Genomic DNA, 16,191 nt, shown 5'->3' on the forward strand with positions numbered 1-16,191 from the left:
CCTGGGGAGTGCAAAGCCACAGTCTCTCAAGTGGATAACAGTCTCCACTGGTCAAGGAGAAGGCATGGTGGGCACAGTGAACCATAAACAGTGCTTGAGATGAAGGGGCCCAGCGGAGCGGTGCTTGAGATGAAGGGGCCCAGCGGAGCGGTGCTTGAGACGGTGGGGCCCAGCGGAGCGGTGCTTGAGAAGAAGGGGCCCAGCGGAGCGGTGCTTGAGATGAAGGGGCCCAGCGGAGCGGTGCTTGAGATGAAGGGGCCCAGCGGAGCGGTGCTTGAGACGGCGGGGCCCAGCGGAGCGGTGCTTGAGATGAAGGGGCCCAGCGGAGCGGTGCTTGAGACGGCGGGGCCCAGCGGAGCGGTGCTTGAGAAGAAGGGGCCCAGCGGAGCAGTGCTTGAGATGAAGGGGCCCAGCGGAGCGGTGCTTGAGATGAAGGGGCCCAGCGGAGCGGTGCTGGAGCCGGCGGGGCCCAGCGGAGCGGTGCTTGAGAAGAAGGGGCCCAGCGGAGCGGTGCTTGAGAAGAAGGGGCCCAGCGGAGCGGTGCTTGAGATGAAGGGGCCCAGCGGAGCGGTGCTTGAGATGAAGGGGCCCAGCGGAGCGGTGCTGGAGCCGGCGGGGCCCAGCGGAGCGGTGCTTGAGATGAAGGGGCCCAACGGAGCGGTGCTTGAGACGGCGGGCCCAGCGGAGCGGTGCTTGAGATGAAGGGGCCCAGCGGAGCGGTGCTTGAGACGGCGGGGCCCAGCGGAGCGGTGCTTGAGAAGAAGGGGCCCAGCGGAGCGGTGCTTGAGATGAAGGGGCCCAGCGGAGCGGTGCTGGAGCCGGCGGGGCCCAGCGGAGCGGTGCTTGAGAAGAAGGGGCCCAGCGGAGCGGTGCTTGAGAAGAAGGGGCCCAGCGGAGCGGTGCTTGAGATGAAGGGGCCCAGCGGAGCGGTGCTTGAGACGGCGGGGCCCAGCGGAGCGGTGCTTGAGATGAAGGGGCCCAGCGGAGCAGTGCTTGAGACGGCGGGGCCCAGCGGAGCGGTGCTTGAGAAGAAGGGGCCCAGCGGAGCGGTGCTTGAGATGAAGGGGCCCAGCGGAGCGGTGCTGGAGCCGGCGGGGCCCAGCGGAGCGGTGCTTGAGAAGAAGGGGCCCAGCGGAGCGGTGCTTGAGATGAAGGGGCCCAGCAGAGCGGTGCTTGAGAAGAAGGGCCCAGCGGAGCGGTGCTCTTCTGCACGGCGGGCCCTGTTCAGCGGTGCTCTTCTGCACGGCGGGCCCTGTCCAGTGGTGCTCTTCTGCACGGCGGGCCCTGTTCAGCGGTGCTCTTCTGCACGGCGGGCCCTGTTCAGCGGTGCCTATCTTCACGGCGGGCCCTGTTCAGCGGTGCCTATCTTCACGGCGGGCCCTGTTCAGCGGTGCTCTTCTGCATGGCGGGCCCTGTTCAGCGGTGCTCTTCTGCACGGCGGGCCCTGTTCAGCGGTGCTCTTCTGCACGGCGGGCCCTGTTCAGCGGTGCTCTTCTGCACGGCGGGCCCTGTTCAGCGGTGCCTATCTTCACGGCGGGCCCTGTTCAGCGGTGCCTATCTTCACGGCGGGCCCTGTTCAGCGGTACTCTTCTGCACGGCGGGCCCTGTTCAGCGGTGCTCTTCTACACGGCGGGCCCTGTCCAGCGGTGCTCTTCTGCACGGCGGGCCCTGTTCAGCGGTGCTCTTCTGCACGGCGGGCCCTGTTCAGCAGTGCCTATCTTCACGGCGGGCCCTGTTCAGCGGTGCTCTTCTGCACGGCGGGCCCTGTTCAGCGGTGCTCTTCTGCACGGCGGGCCCTGTTCAGCGGTGCGTTTCTGCACGGCGGGCCCTGTTCAGCGGTGCTCTTCTGCACGGCGGGCCCTGTTCAGCGGTGCCTATCTTCACGGCGGGCCCTGTTCAGCGGTGCCTATCTTCACGTCGGGCCCTGTTCAGCGGTGCTCTTCTGCACGGCGGGCCCTGTTCAGCGGTGCTCTTCTGCACGGCGGGCCCTGTTCAGCGGTGCTCTTCTGCACGGCGGGCCCTGTTCAGCGGTGCCTATCTTCACGGCGGGCCCTGTTCAGCGGTGCCTATCTTCACGGCGGGCCCTGTTCAGCGGTGCTCTTCTGCACGGCGGGCCCTGTTCAGCGGTGCTCTTCTGCACGGCGGGCCCTGTCCAGCGGTGCTCTTCTGCACGGCGGGCCCTGTTCAGCGGTGCTCTTCTGCACGGCGGGCCCTGTCCAGCGGTGCTCTTCTGCACGGCGGGCCCTGTTCAGCGGTGCTCTTCTGCACGGCGGGCCCTGTTCAGCGGTGCACATCCAGTAGGTTCAAGGGAGCCAGACCTGGCCTGGACTCCGTGCTCAGACGCCCTCTGGCCGTGATGTTCCTGGGCCCTTCGGTGACGGAGTCCTGGGCCCTTTGGGGTCCTCCTTTACAGCTGGGATGTGGCATGTGGGGACCACCTGCTCCGCGCTCCTGCTGGCTGACGTCTCCGCCCTGCTGCCCTTACGCTCCTTAGATGGGGCTCTCGGGCCCTTGCCTCCCCTAGACGTTGTGGCTGGTGAAGTGGGCGAACTCTTCTCCTTGGGGGCAGCCGTGTCAGTCTTCGCACGGAGGCCCTTGTGTTTCCTGGTCCTCTTGCCGGGGGGGGGGCTGGATGTGTCCTTGCTGCTGATGGAGGTGTCACTGCTGGCAAAGGGTGGGCTCCAGAACCCATGCACAACAGTGACACCCGAAGTTGCGCTGGTGGTGGCTGTGGTGCTCTTGGGACTCTTTGCAGATGGAGGGGGTAGGTCATCGGAGGGGAAGAGGTCAAGATTAGCCAGGAAAAGTTTTTTAGGGCCAAGGTAAAAGGTAGGAGAAGTGGAGATGGAAGTGGAGGAAGAGGATGTGGTTGTAGGAGAGTCAGGTGTGCTGTCATTGGGTGAAGGTGCAGGTGCTGTAGGCTGTTGTGAGGTGGATGTCTGTTGGGTGGGTGTCTGCCTGCGTTTGTGTGTCTTGGAAGGGGTGGTGACAGACACAGTGGGAGAGGACACAGGGGACGTGTAAATGGCAGTGGGGGTGGTGACTGCACGCGTGCGGACTGTACAGGAGGGTGTGGTGGTGATGGAAGCACTGGCTGATGTTGGTGTGCATGCAGGTGTGAGTGGAGACGTCACAGGGAGGGAGGAGGGAGACGAGGAGGAGGGGGACACAGGGGTGGTAGTGACTGTTGGGATGTCTGCATCTGGGTGTTGCTTGGGTGAGTGTTTGTGGGATCTGTGGTGCTTGTGTCTGGATGAGCTGCCCTTGGGTGTTGAGGTGTGTGCAGGCTGGTCAGATGGTGTGGATGGGATAGGCTGAGGAACAGGAGACAGAGACAGGGTGGAGGCAGTCAGAAGAGGAAGGCTGGAAACAGGGACAATGGCTGCCGTCAGTGCTGAGGCCAGAGCATAGAACGATCGTTGATGGGCAGCCTGACCCGAATGAATGCCCTCCAGGTAGGCATTGCTCCGATGCACCTCCCTTTCTACCCCCTGGATGGCATTCAAAAGGGTAGTCTGCCCAACAATGAGTGTCCTGAGGAGATCAATGACCTCCTCACTGAGGGCAGCAGGGGTAACAGGGGCAGGGGCTGAGGTGCCTGGGGCGAAGGAGACGCCCGCCTTCCTGGGTGAGCGGGCACGGAGCGTAGGCTGAGGGGCTGCTGGGAGGGCGGGCTGGTGCGCTGGGTGGCGGCTGTACCTGTAGAGGCGGGGGGCCCGGATGTTGCCGCCACCACTAGGGAGCTCCCATCCGAGGACGTGTCGCTGCTCTCACCAGCGGTCCCCGTCGTGGTGCTCCCCTCGCCCTCCGGCTCACTTGGGCCCTCAGTGTCTGTTCCTGTGCCCACCGGGGCCTTGTGGCTTGCAGCTCCCTCGTGCTCCGATGCCAAATCTCCCCTGCCTGATGATGCTAATGCACACATGCACAAGAAGATGAAGAAGAAGGGTGGGGGGAGAAAGAGAAGACCTGGTTGAGTGCATGCAATGTCAACACCGTTGGTGGAGAGGACAGACACAGGAGCCGCATGCACTAAGCCGCGCATTCAGGGCACACTACTCAGTACTTCTGACTCGGACAACAGGTCAGGAGACGACAAGCGCGCACATGTGTGAGGCTGGACCATCAATAGCTGGACTTGTCACCCTACGGAGGTGGGGGCCGGGAGCACAGGGCCATGCCTAAGGGAGAGGACTACACTACAGAAAGCGCCCTGGCCTAATGTCACCCCCAACCCTCCTCCCCCACCCAGACGCCTCCACTGCGCAGAAAGATAGCTGAATGTGCTGATACTCACCCCCTTGTGTCTGCTGTGATGCTCTCAAGCGCCCATCCAACTCCGGGTAGGCCACCGCCAGGATCCGGGACATCAGGGGGGTCAGGGTACGACTGGCACCCCTCCTAGGTTGGGAGGCCATCCCCAGCAGTGACTCGGCGGTCTTCCTGGTTCCGCGGCGGATGTCCTCCCACCTCTTGCGGCAGTGGGTGCCCCGTCTGACGTGGACCCCCAGGGCCCGGACTTCCTTGGCGATGGCACGCCAAATCCCGACTTTCTGATGGGCGCTGACCTATGTGACATGTACAGGGTGGGAAGGAAACAATCATCAACTTACTGCATGTTAGATGTGATTGGCCCCCCCTCCCCAACCTTGCAATATAGCACATGCTCTCATCTGTCGTGCGTTGCACTCCTCATTCGCTCCCCACCCCACCAACTTACATCCACCCCACTCCACACAGGCATCGCCCATTCCATGTGCACCCGGTGTACTCACCTGTTGGTCTGGAGGACCGTAGAGTAACGCATACTGGGGGAGGACCCCATCCACGAGCTTCTCCAACTCTTCAGACGTGAAGGCAGGGGCCCTTTCCCCAGTCGCAGCAGCCATTGTCACTTCCAGACAGAGTTCACAGCAGCACTTGCACTATAGGTCCTCTCCTGTGGATGATCAGGTCTCGAGTGATTAAGCAGATAGAAAATGGTGGTCACGCCCGCGGCGGTGCGTACCGCGGCGGTGCGTACCGCGACCGCCGGCGCACATCGTCATTGGCTCCTGAAACCCATAGGCTTCAATGTTATCCAATGCGGCTCCGTATAGCGGTCTTCGACCGCCTACCGCCACGGTGTGCTCCGCCAGCGCAGTGACCTCACATCCCATTGTCCCACTTCACAGGTCAGGCAGCCGCCATTTCAAGGGCCCACATGGCATAATCTCTACTGCGACACACAGGCCTAGGCCTGGCATTGCCACACATACACGCCTTTCAATACCTAGATAACCGTGTGCCATGCAAGCAGTGGTGAACGTACCAGTGATTATCTTGACTCTGTGCTCCATGTTGTCCTTCCTAGGCACCGTCTGCTGGGATTTGCGAGGAGAAGGATGAATCCTCGCGTGTACCGACCGCTGGTGGACCTGTCGACAATGGAAGAACGCCACATCATACTACGATACCGACTTGACCGTGCCACCATCCATGAACTGTGTGCCCAGCTGGAGCCAGCCCTGATGTCCCCCATCCGCCAACCCACAGGAATTCCCCCTCTGGTGCAGGTGCTGTCAGTCTTCCATTTTCTTGCAAGTGGCTCATTCCAGACAACAGTGGCCATGTCATCTGGAATGTCTCAGCCAATGTTTTCTAAGGTTTTGTCTAGAGTGTTGTCTGCCCTGACGAAACACATGCGGAGTTACATTATATTCCCAGAGGAGGTTGATTTGCCCACTGTGAAGGGTGATTTTTATGCCCTTGGACATATTCCCAACATAATTGGTGCCATTGATGGGACCCATGTAGCCTTAGTCCCCCCAAAAGACGATGAGCAGGTGTACAGAAACAGGAAGAGTTACCATTCTATGAACGTCCAGGTGGCTGACCAGTACATCTCCCATGTGAATGCCAAGTTCCCTGGGTCAGTGCATGACGCGTATGTGATGCGTAATAGCAGCATCCCTTTTGTGATGGAACAGCTACAGAGACAACGTGTGTGGCTAATAGGTGACTCTGGTTACCCCAACCTGCCTTGGCTATTGACCCCAGTGAGGAATCCCCGGACCAGGGCTGAGGAACGGTACAATGAGGCCCATGGGCGAACTAGGAGGGTCATTCAAAGAACCTTTGGCCTCCTGAAGGCCAGGTTTAGGTGTCTGCATATGACAGGGGGATCCCTGATGTACTCACCAAAGAAGATGTGCCAGATCATCGTGGCCTGCTGTATGCTTCACAATCTGGCATTGCGACGTCAGGTGCCTTTCCTGCAGGAGGATGGTCCAGATGGTAGTGTTGAAGCAGCTGTAGAGCCTGTGGAGAGTGAAGAGGAGGAAGACTCAGAGGACGACCCAGACAACAGGGACAGAGTTATCCAACAGTATTTTCAGTAGCACACAGGTAAGAATCACAAACGCCATTTTAATTTTCCTGACTGCCTCGTTTTTCTCAACTTTGTCTATGACCCCCCAGTTATTTGAAACTGATGTTTGATTCTCCCTTCCCTTTTCAGTGCTGTATGACCCACTGCGTGACTTCTGCTTGGTTAGCCCATGGACTAATGCTTATTGATCTCGGTATGTGTTCAGCACAAAGTTTACAGAACATAATTGATCGGTAATGTGTTTTACATTTGTAAATAATACAGCCTGACTCCAGCATGATTTCAGTGCATTGAGTGATTTATTTTTGGTGCTAGATAATGGTACATGATATAAACACGGTGATGGGTGGGGGTGGAGTAATGGCCATGGCAGAGTCCAGTTCTCAGTCTCACAGGTGCATTGTCCATATGCCTTTGGAAGGATGGAGCAGGGGCAGTTCAAGGTTGGACAGGGTGGCAATGTGGGAGAGTGGGATGACTTCAGGGGGTATCTCATGCTGGCGGGGGTCTTGACATCCTACTCTGTCGATTTTTTTGATCTCAGGCTCCTCTTGCGGGGTGGTAGTTCTTCAGCAGGAGGTGGGGTTCTGGTGGCCTGTCGTTGTGGTGGGGCCTCCTGTCCACTAGCGCCGGCGGAGGTGGTAGGCTGTTCCTGGTCCGGGCTAGTGACAGGGGCCCTGTGTGGTGCCACATGGTCCCGCAACGTGTCTTCTATCCGGTGGAGGGCCTGGACTAGGCTCCCCATAGCAGTAGAGATGTTGGTGAGATGATTGTTGAACCCCATGTAGAGTTCCTCCTGCTGTGCCTGGATCTCCTGGAACCTGGCCAGTACCGTCGCCATCGTCTCTTGTGAGCGGTGGTAGGCTGCCATGATGGTGGTGAGGGCCTCTTGGAGAGTCGGTTCCCTGGGCCTCTCCTCCCCCCCCTGTCGCACAGCAGCCCTCCGAGTTGCCCTGTTTCCCCCGGACTCTGTCCCCCTGGACGGTGTGCCCACTACCACTACCCCCAGGTCCCTGTTGTTGTTGGGGTGGTGGGTTAGCCTGGGGGCCCTGTAGTGGCAGACACACCGCTGATTGACCTGTCCTAGAGACAGAGCCATGGGCCCGCTGGGTGGGAGCTGTGCTGTTGTTCCCAGAGGGGGTTGGGTCTGCTGTGGCCTGTGTGTGGGGAACCGACTGTCCAGAGGTCCCCGATGGTCCGGGCTGGTCGTCAGGTTCCAGGTCGACAGAGCTGCTGTCATCACTGGGTGCCTCTTCCGGGGGGGGGATGGACATTTCTGGACCCTCCTGGCCGGTGTGTTGGCGTTCGGGTCCTGCATGGGGTAAGAGAGTATGGTTATTGTTTCTGTGTGTGCTATTGTGTGCGATTTATGGGTGCCCTTGTCCCCCAGTGCTGTCATTCCCTTGGGGGAGGTGTTGTGGGGGTGTTGGGGGGGGGTATGTGCAGTGGTCATGCTTAGGTGATGGGTGTCCATAGTTTGTGGTGGCATGCAGGGGTTGGTGTTGGGTGGGTTGTGCTGGGGAGACATTCTCAGGGAGGATGTGTGATGGGGGGTTGGGGGTGAGGGTGGTGGTGGGGGTTGGCATGCTGGGGGGGGGGTGAAGTAGTTGAGATTGTACTTACCAGAGTCCATTCCTCCGTGTACTCCAGCGAGGCCATCAGGTTGCAGGATGTTTAGTACCTCTTGCTCCCATGCTGTGAATTCGGGTGGTGTGGGTGGGGGTCCCCCGCCAGTCTTCTGCACTGCGATGTTGTGTCGCGAGACCATCGAGCGCACCTTTCCCCGTAAGTCGTTCCAACGTTTGCCGATGTCCTCTCGATTTCCGGGATGCTGTCCCACCGCGTTTACCCTGTCCACGATCCGCTGCCATAGCTCTGCCTTCCTGGCTATAGTGGTGTGCTGCACCTGTGAGCCGAAGAGCTGGGGTTCGACTCTTATGATCTCCTCCACCATGACCCGGAGTTCTTGGTCCGAAAAGCGTGGGTGCCTTTGGGGTGCCATGGGGTGGTGTGGATGAGGTGTGGGGTGGTGTATATGGTGAAGAGTGTGTTGGTGTGTGGTGCTTTGTGCTTCTATGTGGTGTGTGTGATGGTGTAGTGTGTAGTGTGATGTAGCTCTCTATTCTGTGACGTGTCTCTCTCTCCTTCGTCTATGATCTTCGGTCATAGGGGTTTGTGGGTGATGTGGGTGTGTGTTTTGTAGTTGGTTGGATGTGTGGGAGTGTTGTTTGTATGTGTGTCAGGTGTGTGTATTTCAAATTGTCCAATGTGGCTGTGTTTTGGAGCTGTGTGTGTATTTTGACGGCGGCGGTGTGTCCCGCCAATGGAATACCGCGGTTGAAAGACCGCCGCGTGGATTCGTGGGTCAGAATGGCATGGGCGTGTTTGTGTTGGCGTGACGGTGGAGGTTTGGTCATCTCCAGTTTTCCACGGCCCGCTGATGTGGCGGCCTTCCTTGGATGTCGGGATTTTGGCGGTTCCGCCGTTGTGGGTCAGAATGACCGTGGCGGTTTACCGCGGCCGCGGCGGTAGAATGGCGGACTTCTGACCGGCGGTAAGGGCCTTTTACCGCCGAGGTCAGAATGACCCCCTTTGTTTATATTCTAAAGACTTAAGACACTTTATATCACTTTTCAGTGATATCTCTACAATTTCCCATTGCAAACTTTATTCTTTTTGACCTACAATTATCCTGATAAATATTATATATTTTTCTAAACACTGTGTGGTGTATTTTTGTGGTGCTATATGGTGGTATTCTATGATTTATTGCACAAATACTTTACACATTGCCTTCTAAGTTAAGCCTGACTGCTCGTGCCAAGCTACCAGAGGGTGGGCACAGGATAATCTTGAATTGTGTGTGACTTACCCTGACTAGAGTGAGGGCTTTTGCTTGGACAGGGGGTAACCTGACTGCCAACCAAAAACCCCATTTCTAACAGGAAGCATTTCTGCTTTTTTGTTGGAGATTTTGTTTCATTCAATAAAATCTGACCTACCTTTTCTAGCCATATCATACAGCTAGATTACTAGCTATCACTGGCTGTAAAGTCATAGATCCTATGTAAGAGCAGTCAGCCTCCACTCATTGAACTCTCTTCTCTTACTGCTGCTATCAACTCCATTATTAAGATACTGAAATCCAACTTCTCTTTGGCTCCACACATTCTCTGCATTGCCAAAGATTAAACCTGTACAGCCTCGCTCAGAAGAGTCACAGTCCCTACAGACTGGAAGAAAAGTTTAAATGTGCACCATCTCATATCCCCACAGCAGATTCCACCATATTATGTAATCATAGACCTATATCTCTGCTCTTATTTCCATTCGAAAGCGAAATTAGTGACGTGTACAAATATGGCTAGAGCGTTCCAGCACTATAGGAAGGGCATTAGAGTATACATTCTATCCTTATTCATTATGATTATTTTGAATAACTGTTTGTGTCTTCTATTAACATGGCCCATTTGGCCCTTGACGGAGCCTCCACCGACTCCCCATGAACTCTCCATGAGTGCCTTACACGCTCGGATCCAGAAGAATGATTCCAAACTACATTCCCCAGTAATCGTTGGAAACGCAGGTGCCTTATGCCTGTTATTGCTGGTGCCGACATTCTCAGAGCCCACACAACAAAATGCCGTGGTTTACCCTCTGCATGTTAAGCTCATGACGGGACCACAAATGCGCCAATAGATATCAGAGTAGGGCATGACCTTTGATGAAGTAAGATACTCATTTCTGCCCATAGCGTTTTCACACAACACACTGCCCTACACTTATTGACTCTATAAGTGTTTCTTTCCACATTCCTTACTACCGTCATTGTATGCTTGTTAATATATTATTCACTACTGCATGAGTGTTCAGTATGTGAGCTTACACATGCGCGTGTTGGTTTATTTGCAATGTTTGCACTCACTTGGAGGTGCACACGAGAGTGGTGTTATGTCGGTCGCAGAGACTGACCAATCAATTAGTGCCACGGCGCAATCATGAATAAAGAATCATTAATGCCAGTATGCAGTTGTGGGATGCACGTGGTCGGACGGGCCTGGGATCGTGCTTCTGGGTGGCAGCGGGCTGCCCTACCTTAGGTGTGTCGTGTCTCCCTGCTCCCCTGACCACGCCCCATTTATTTAAATACCCCCGGGCCTGCAGCCTCGGGGGAAACCAACAACACACAAAACGGAGGTAACTCTAGGTTCAAACATCCGGGAACCAACCAGACTGGGCGAGCCTGGGTACTCCCCCATGGCTCATCAGGTGTCGGATAGTCGGTTACGTCACCGACTAGCGACACAACATTCCTCCAAAAATGTATAAACAACAAACAACACACACACCGAAACCATACAGCTTCAAACGTCACATAGGTGATCACGCAAACGAGTTGAAGGGCAAGGATTGTTGCGCAGATTGTATTTGGTGACTCCTGATCGACTCAGTGTGGAACCCAAACCTGACGATGTGCTCGGTATTTCTGCGTCCCAGGGGACGGCATGTCACCTCCAAGACTCACGGATGGCAAGTCGGGGCCACTATCCTCGATCGGTGAGGAGGATGAGTCATCATCGGCATTGCTGCGAAACACTCCGCTGTGACTTCTGCTTGGCGGGTAGAATCTTTTAAAAAAATAATAAGTTTCGGCGGTGCAGTGTCAAAAAGTGTACGGAACTTAGTCCCAGGAAGAGCACGCTTCAGCAACACCTGGTCCCCGATGGCGAGGTCAGACGGAGTGGCATGCTATCTCATGCTGGCATGGTGGTTGGCTGCACGCCGCTTCTCTAGAATGTGGTCCTGACACAGGGCGGGAGGGTTCCACGAGGGATGATGAGGTATAGTGTCCACAGATGCCCTCCCAAATGCAATGTGACTAGGTGCCCGGTTCGTAGTGGAGTGAGGCGTCTGGCGATAAATGCGCAGAAATGAAAAAATCGCATAGTCCACTGCCTGGTCACCCGCCATGGCAATGCGAATTGCTTTGTTCAGCGTGCACATGAACCTCTCCACCTCACCATTGGACTGAGGCCACCGGGCGTGATCCGTTGATGATGAGTGCCAGTGATTCTCAGGTACTCCGCTAGCTCTCGGCTTTGGAAAGGTGGCCCATTGTCAGTCTTTAGTTTGGAAATCAAATCATGATTGGCCATGGCTTTTTCCAAACCTGATATTACTATATCCGCCGTGAGGGCTGGGATGATTTCCACCTCAGGGTATTTTGAGAAGTCGTTGATGAGAACCATGGTGTGGCGGCCATCCGGTAAACTCCCGAAGTCAAGGCTAGCAGACATCCATGGTCCTTCTGGGGAGGGCTCCATCTTGACCGGAACTGGCTTGCTGGGCTCGCCAGTGACCTGACACCACACACACGATCTCACCAGGTCCTCGACCTGCTCGTCCATTAGAGGAAACCAAACCTTTGACCGCAGGCACCCCTTTGTCTTAACCATTCCTTGGTGACCATTGTGTGCTAGATTAACAGCTCGAGTGGTAAGAGAGGACGGGAGAACCAGCGAGTTCCCTCTTAGGATGCATCCTTCCGGATCCGTTGTAAGCTCTTCACGGACATGGTACACGCTGCTTAAAGTGCGCTGGGACTCTAAGGTCAACAATGGCAGTCGTTTTTTTAATACATGACACTGGTTATTCCTCAATGCGACCAGGACCTTTTGGAGGCAGTCATCAGCTCGAGTAGCTTGCACGATTTCTTCCATTGACATGGGCATTGGTCTGGATCTGTCAGAGATGTACCGGACATAATCTTCAGTTTCTCGAGCCTCATCCACCTCTGTATCAGAAGCCGCTCTGGGATGTCTCGATGGGTAGTCTACCGGGTTCTCAGACCCCGGTCGATACTCTAGTTGACATCAATAGTCCTGCAGCTGCAGCATCCACTTCTCAATTCTCGGCGGAGGTTTTGAGGCGGTGCCATTGAAGAGAGGGAGCAAAGGCTTATGGTCGGTGGTCACAATGAAAGGGCGGCCAGAAACGTAGATATGATAATGCTTGCAGCCCCAGTGTACGGCAATGGCCTCCTTCTCTATCTGAGCGTATCTCTGCTCAGTTTCGGTCAGTGACCTGCTTGCGTAGGCAACTGGGGACCACATCCCTTCTGCTTGTTCCTGTAGCAGTATGGCACCTAATCCTCTTGGTCCGGCGTCAATGGCAATCGTGGTGCTCTTTTTTGGGTCAAAGTACCCAAAGTAAGAGTGGTTTCGCTGGACAGAGCCTGCTTTATGGCTTCAAAAGACGTTTGTTCCTCGGATTCCCACTTCCAGGGTTCGGAGGCTTTTGTTAACCTCTGGAGTGGTTGAGTGAGGTTGGACAGGTCTTTGATAAAACAGCCGCAGTAATTGACCATCCCAAGGAAACTCCGTACTTCCTTGGTGCTAGTGGGAGGAGTTGCACTCTTTATATGATTCACCTTGGCTGGATCTGGAGCAACGCCATTTGCTGAGAAGGTGTATCCGAAAAATTGTATCCTGTCTTTGAGGAACTCGCACTTACGCAAGTGCAGGGTGAGCCCAGACTCCTGGATGCGCTGTAGGACATTCTGGAGGCGAGAATGGTGTTCAGCGACAGTTGGCACGTGGACAAGGATGTCATCGCTGACGTTGATGGTTTCAGGAAGGTTAGCTAACAGCTCTTGGATGATGTTTTGGAATACCTCTGCGGCACTCGATATCCCGAAGCTTAACCACTTGTACCTCCTCAGTCCAACACGTGTGGAGAAGGTTGTAATGTAAAGTGACTCTTTCGCCAGCACCAGCTGATGGTATCCAGACCAGAGGTCTAGCTTTGAGAACCATTGAGATTCACTAAGTTCTCCCAAAATACTGTCAATTGTGGGAGTAAGATGCCTCTCTCGTTTGATGGCTGCATTGAGGAGGCGCATGTCCACACATATGCGGACCTCCCCTGGTTGCTTTGGTTTACGGGCTACCACGATGGGTGATACCCACGGGGTGGGTCCGGAGACTTTCTCGATGATACCTGCTTTTTCGAGGTTGTCTAGTTCTCTTTCCACTTGGGGTCGGAGGTGAAATGCAACTCTCTGGTGCCGGAGGGCTACTGGCTGTACTGTCTTGTCAATATGAAGTTTAATCTCACAGTCTCGGAGACAACCGATTCCTTCGAATATTCCTTCGTACCTTGTTAGCAGGTCGGCTATTGATTCTTGGTGGATGCTGAATGCAAAAGTGACTATTGCCAGTTGTTCGGCTGCTTTGCATCCCAGTAGCATCCCTCGTTCTTCTTCCGTCACGTATACCTTCGCTGGGGTGGATCGCGACCCATGAGTTTGGGTAGTTCGGAACATGCCCTTCAGGGCAAGTGGAGTGTTCTGCCCGTACGCGTAGACTCTCACATTCGCTTTGGTTAGCGGTGGGACCGGTATCATCCTGCAGTATTCCTCTGCGGCCAGGCGATTGCTGGACGCTCCTGTGTCTACTACTGCTATTGTTTCATGCGTACCCATTTGGATTTGACACCTTGGCAGCGTTGCTTGGAGAGTGTGCGCATTTGTGACGTGAAAAGGGAGTGGACTACGTGTACTATGGCCTCATCATCGTCCATGTCACTCCCGGGCTCTGACTTGCTTGAGGTGGCACTTTCCGCCGCGGTGTTGACTGACGCATTCCCAGTTTTGGTTCTTTTGGATCTGCAAACCTTTGCAAAGTGGTTTATCTTCCCACAGTTCGAGCATATCCTGCCCCTCGCTGGACATTCTGATGGTTTATGTGGGACTCCGCCACAGTATCCGCACTGTCTAACTTGAGTCCTATTCGGCCGTTGTCTGGGTTTGCTCGTAGGTGTCGTGACCGTGTTGGCCATCTCCTCTTTTATGGGTCGCTGCAGGACCGCCTCCATGTGAGATGCGCGGGCCCGTGACAGCTCTTTCGTGTGCCACATTTGCAGAATATCCGGTACGGGCTTTCCGGATTCTTCTAGAATGCGCTCTCTGAGCTTGAGGGAGGCACACCCCTGGATGAGTTGTCCTCTCACTTCTTCTGTCTCATCAGCGAACCGGCAGGTGCTAGCTAACTCTCTCAGCCTCATGTGAAAGGCGACTAGTGATTCTTCTCCATGCTGTCTCGCCTGCATGAATATGAATCTCTCGTATTCGGTTTTTTCCATGGGCTCAAAGTGCCTGTTCAATGCCGCTATGAGCATTGTGTGTTTTTTTGGGGCATCTTCTACCAGATTTTTTGATATTTTATATATGTCTCTCCCTCCTATGTGGATGAGCATGGCGCGCTTCTGGTCATTCGCTACCTTTGTGGCCTCGAAGAAAAGGAGTACTCTCTCTACCCATTCCTTCCATCTGGGGGCTTGAGCAGAAGGGGCCCCTTCAACAATGAATGGCTCAACTGGAGGAATGGCAGACATGCTGGCTAAACGGGCTGTAGTATTAATGCAGCGTCAGACAGGTATGTATCAGGAGTGCTGGCCGTGCTGTGAGGTGATGCTGATTGGTCTTTTACCATAGGTATTGGTGTAAAGGCATCAGTGTACTCACTGTATTTGTAGGAGCGTCAGTCTGTGAGGGGTGGGTGTTGGTTGTCAGAGACTGGCCATGTGTCTGGTAATCTATGGTGTCCGCAGTCCATCATTTTCCATTAGCGTCGATATGCCCTGGATTGTGGACCCGAAACGCTTGATCAGGCTTCTTTTTTTTTTTAAACGGCACTAGCACCGCGTGGCAAGCGCCCGCTTTGAAGTTTTATTTTATATTTTTTTGGGGGGGGGAATTGCCTCCGTGCACGTGCACCGCGTGATTTGCAGCCGCTGCAGGGCAATTCCTACGGCGTGGAGCCGCTCCGCTCGTCGCCAAATGTTATATCGGTCGTCAAAGACTGACCGATCAATTAGTGCCACGGCGCCGTCATGAATAAAGACTCGTTAATGCCAGTATGCAGTTGTGGGATCCACGTGGTCGGACGGGCCTGGGATCGCGCTTCTGGGTGGCAGCGGGCTGCTCTACCTTCGGTGTGTCGGGTCTCCCTGCTCCCCCGACCATGCCCCGTTTATTTAAATACCCCCGGGCCGGAAGCCTCGGGGGAAACCAACAACACACAAAACGGAGGTAACTCTATGCTCCAACATCTGGGAACCACCCAGGCTGGGCGAGCCTGGGTACTCCCCCATGGCTCATCAGGTGTCGGATAGTCGGTTACGTCACCGACTAGCGACACAACAAGTGGCACGGCATGAATTTAAAGGCCTGCAATTGCTCTCTGGCCTTTGCTTGAAGCATGTCTCAGTTTCTCTGTTTTCATTTTCATGTGTATTACACCTGGTTTATTATAAAAGCACTTTAATTCGATTTCATGTATATGTTTTATGTCTTTCCAGGACCTACAAATTATTCACAAGCAATATATTTGCACCTATCAAGATTTTGGAACTGGAGTGTATGTCTGAACTGTATGTGTGTGACAACATAGACAGTGGCATATCCTAGGGAAAAATAGGATTCCGGTACTGAGGAAGGCCCCGGACCCCATGTTTGGGACCTTTTCAGGTCTGAAACATCACCCACTTTGGACATTAGTTGCATAAAAAATCCTTATATGTCCGCCTAATTATTTTAATCCTCACCCACCACCCATTCAATAAAGTTTGAATAAAATCTTGTGTAGGTGACTGGGATTTTTACATCTAGGTCCCTTTCCCCTCCATTTTGAACTATCCCTGCACTTTCAGTGTGCTACGATGGCCCACCAGCCACTAGAGAATTCTCTGGCAAGCACGGAATTGCTAATGATGAAGCTTGACACCCAGTGGGTGTTTGAGGTCATCCTGTATATTTTTAGAAT

Source organism: Pleurodeles waltl, chromosome 9 (assembly GCF_031143425.1).
Source record: "Pleurodeles waltl isolate 20211129_DDA chromosome 9, aPleWal1.hap1.20221129, whole genome shotgun sequence".
NCBI classification, from domain to species: domain Eukaryota; kingdom Metazoa; phylum Chordata; class Amphibia; order Caudata; family Salamandridae; genus Pleurodeles; species Pleurodeles waltl.